Source organism: Larimichthys crocea, chromosome XV, assembly GCF_000972845.2.
Source record: "Larimichthys crocea isolate SSNF chromosome XV, L_crocea_2.0, whole genome shotgun sequence".
NCBI classification, from domain to species: Eukaryota; Metazoa; Chordata; class Actinopteri; family Sciaenidae; genus Larimichthys; species Larimichthys crocea.
In genome coordinates, this window is record NC_040025.1 from 8442666 (window position 1) to 8447606 (window position 4941).

Consider the following 4941-nt stretch of genomic DNA (forward strand, 5'->3'; position numbering starts at 1 on the left):
CTGCTCACCAAGTTTGGTCTCCCTCAGTGGACTCCCATCCACCACTTGAGGGCAGTATAAAGCTAAAGAAAGTCAGCCCAAGGTGGGGGGGCAACTTTCTATTACAATATGGAAATTCATGTTCAATATTTGCATTCGCCTCATCCTGCTGAACTGGTTTAAGTCTGAATTTTACCAATGCAAACACCATGCAAATGTGCCACTGCTGGAAAGCACAGACTTTAAAAAAAATAATAAAATAAAGCCTAAAAATAAAGCTTCAAACGAAGCGATGATAACTGAAGACAGACTCGGATAGAATAGGAAACAGAATCAGACTTTTCTCCAGTGTTTGGACAAGACTTTTTTCTTTGTCACAAGAGTTCAGAGACATATGAAAAGCAAACAGGGGCATGATGCAGGACCTGCAGGGTTTCACATTCAAAGAGGACAGAGTCACACACACACACACACAATAGACTAGACAACCCAGATTATTCTGGGTGCTGTTGTAGGGTGAATAGCTGCACTGATTACTTGGGGCCTCCAGTTGAGTGAGGCCCCCAGAGTTTGTAGAGTACAATGCTCTTTGTAATTCCTCAACTGGGTATAGTACATAAATATTTGATATTTATTGAGTCCAAATTATTCTTAGTCTTTGAAGCACAGACCTACAAGGATATCATCCTGATGTTATTATGTGAAACAGAAATAGATTTGGATACACACAAAAATCGCAGTCGGAGTACTGGTTGATTTTTTACCGAGTACACATTGGTAGAAAACCAGTGTGTCACCTATGAAACTCAAGACATCATGTTGTACAACAATATATTTGTGACAGTTTCAAGGGGAAACTTTGTTGTTTTCTCTAATATTGGGTCCAAATAACACAATTATCTTGGGTTTGATTGGTGACCCGTTGGTTTTCTATTACTACTGTACCTGTGACACCCAAAACTTGCAATCGGGCCAACGTCAAACCCCCCAAAATTGAGCAGGTTGGGGTATGTGATAACTGATCAATCCCCTCATGTGCATAGAGCCAATAATTTCCATCCCCTGTGCTTACACAACCAGCATTCTGCCATGACAACGTGCATGCAGCAGTGGTGGAAACTGACCGGCTACATGTTGGCCACGTGCCACGAGATAACACATGGACATAATTACAATGACTAATACATCATAGTTTACACAGTGTCGTGCAGACTGAATAAGCAGTTACAGTCAGTGCAAACATTGCTGGCTAATAATACAGAGCGTGAACTGAAGTGTAAGTCAACAACAGAGGACAAGCTAGTTTCTGCCCAGACAATCCTCTTCACCTGTTTTGTTTTTACTCGCAACTGTTTCGTGGTAGACGGCCAATCACTGTTGACTTGCAGCCGTTTGCAACAGAGGACTTCCTGTATGTTGGATTCAAAACAAGATCCTGAAATATGAGCCAAAGGTGTCCGGGTGTTCCAGGACATTTGGAGAAGTTTCATGTTGAATTTCATCTGCCGATCTGTTTGTCTGACCGCTCTGTGATGTGTTTGAGAAGAAAACTGGCCAACAAATCTATAAATAGAAATGAATCAGTCCACACTTATTTGAAGTGAATACACACTTGCTTCTTGAGTGTGTTTTTCTTGGGAATAGCGTGATACCATGTGGTGTACGAGCTCAGTTTCCCCTTGATTTATAATACACATTTAAATCTATCTGTCTAAGCTAACATGGATACTTTTGTATGTTATTAGAGGGAATATTAGACCATAAATTCCTTTCCATTTATTTGAAATCTCAGTTATAATACAAAACATTCCCAAACACATTTAAACAATCCTGGTAGGTATCATCAATAAAGGATCCTTTCATTGTTGTTATTTCAAAATGTACAATGAACAATTTATGCATCCCATGTGTCACATGTGTGTTTGCTTATAGAGACTTGCACGTTTCCAAAACTTTCTGATCACGTTCCATTTATCACTCAAAACTGTTTCTAGAGTCTATATACAACGTTCACAGCAGTCGTATTCAAAGTGTTTCTGTATGAGACCGCAGATATTTATTTCTGGTTTATGTTGTTGTTCAGCTCCTTTACTTTTGTCCTTCTTTTGTGGGCGGTGTGAGGATTTGCATGAAACGTCTGCCAAGCGACATCTGCTTAAGTGGAGTCAGTCAGTTCTCTATATAAAAAAATACATAGACACATCTTGCATTCAGTAGTTCTGAAGTGGATATTGCATCTTTTATTGTGCTAAGCAATGAAGACTGATCCGGAGAGTGTTGTTCATTTTCTCTCTGTAAAAATTGTGGATCAGTTAGACTGCAGACCCATAAAACTTAACAGAGATGCAACAATACACTGCAAATGAAAAGCTACGGTGTTAAATATACATATATTCTTGCTGACTTTAAGCTTGTATTGTGAAATGTACAAAAAGCACAGCCTTGGATGTATCACAGTTATGTTAAGTTTTGTCTAAGTTTACTGTGAAAACTCGTCAGGACATGTGGCAACAAAGTCAATATGTTTGATTTTGTATATTTATCATGCCTTAAGTTAATAGAAAAAGTTGATTTTATTTAAGAAATTCAAAGAAAAATCACAAATTTTTTCAGATTTGACATATCTACACTCAATCAAAGCATGCAACATTGAAATTGAAGTTGTTTGAACTTGATATAACTCCTTGTGGTGTTCAAGATAAAGACACTTCTATAGGGGATACTCATTTCATCCCAGAGGAATACTATATATAAATGTGTCTTACATAATAATAAAACTGGACCAAGCAACAGATTACCATTTCTCTTTTTGAATCTGCAGTCCACAGTACCAAATGTACCACATGTATCAAAAAATTGTGATGATCTGAAATATCATAATGTTCCTGTTTCCCTGGAGGATCAAAAAAAAGGGCAACTGTTTGTGTTGTAGCTTCGTACACTGACCAATTTGAATTGGTTATGGATTTGTGTTCAATTATATAATTCTACTGTGTGGTGCATTAAGGGGTTAAATTCCTAATGAGACTAACGAGGGCACCCTGCTCTTTTGTTTATGAGAAAATCTTCCTGTAAGGAGGAGACTCACTGGACAGATGGTTTTGGGGGATCTTAATGAGATACTTATTCATGTCTGATGTCAGAAATCTAAGAGCAAGGGGGCGGGGAATCCTCGCTCTGTTGACAGGCTACACAATTTACTGTAGACTGTGAGGATATACGAGCAGTACACTTCCTTAATTCATCAGCTATCCTAATTAGAAAAAAAGCAGTTCGTCAGCGTTCCCACGATATGCTATCTCAGTATTTATCTGTGTGTCAGAGAATTAAGTGTTGTTGTTGGGACCTCTGACAAAGCCGCGGTGACTGTTTCTTTGGAAAACTACCAGCTGAGTAAGGGTAAAGACAATAATGAATATTTCACAGACACAGTCACTCTTCAGCAGAAATGAATATCACATGTGAAACATACACCAACAATCCTACTCAGCAGTATTGTGTCTTTTGAATTGAACACGTCAAAGAAGTTAACTGGCATGTAAAGTGACATAAACTTAATCATTGCCTCGGCGGCACAATAACAGCCACTAAATTGGTATTTGCTAAGCATGTATCTTCTTTACAACATGAGGACAACTGGGCTATTTAACAGATAATTGATTGAATAATAAGGTGTAAACTTTCTCCTTTAAATACTGTTGAATGTTGACTTTGACCTACATTTCAATGTAGGTCAACTGCAGGTCATTAAACGTGCTGAAAACAAACCAGACCTGTCAGTTGTCTTAAATACCAAAAACATCCTTGTTAGCAGCCTATGAAAGCAATCCTTTATGCAAATACAGTGTGCTCAAGCGGACTAAACACATGAAAAACCTGTTAACTGGACTGACGGGAAACCACTAGTCATATTTACTTACCTAAAAGACAGCATTATCATAAACACCTAAAAGAAATGTGTCCAAATAGCACAGGTGTACAATAAAATATACAAAGATATTTATTTTCTGGAAGTACTTGCACTTACCGGGTACCTAGTAGGACAAATGAAGAAATTAAGGAACCTAAAAGCTAACACATTTGAATTCAGGAGGGACCTAGAACTGAATTACCCTGTAAGTGCTTCGATAATGACCTTGATTACAGTGAAATGGGGGTGAACACAGTTTATTGTACAGTCCAGTACTGAATCATTCAGTAATTCAGGATAAACACAACACATGAAACTACAATTTTACATGCCCGTTGTTCTTACTTCCTAGTCCTAAATAAAATAACGAATCCAATTTCCAACCAAACATTTTGTATTATCTCATACCCAATCATTTATTGTACGGTATTTTACTGATACACAAAATAATTACACAGAAACTCTTGAAATTTCTTGTTTTATGGTCACATTTTCTTCTAGTTTTCATATAATATTTCTAGTCTTGATGTCATTTTATTAAATTAATGACACTTTCCATATGGAACTGGTCTAGATGGTGGTCTTTTATAATATTATCTACAGAGACCCAACAATTCCCACCATGAGCAGGGCACTTGGCGACACTGGCAAGGAAAAAAAACTACCTTCAACAGACAGAAACCTCGAGCTGAACCCGGCTCATGGTGGGCAGCCATCTGCTGTACAACAGCTGAGTTATTGTGTTGGGTGACATTGTGAATATGTACACTTATCTAGTGTATAGGTGTTTGTTGATTATACAGTATAATTTTGATATGGAGGACAAGGAAGAGCAGCTGTTGTCATGGTAACAACTAATGGCCATCCAAATATACAATAAAGTGATGTTTTATGCTACAGTCAGGCTATGAATTAAATATATATATAAAAAAGACATAATGAAGATTGTAAGACTTTTAGGGATAACACAGAAAATAGATAAATAAATAATCCACTTAGTGTGATGAGGTCACTATTGATCTGAACATGGGACAGATATGTTGCTCATATAG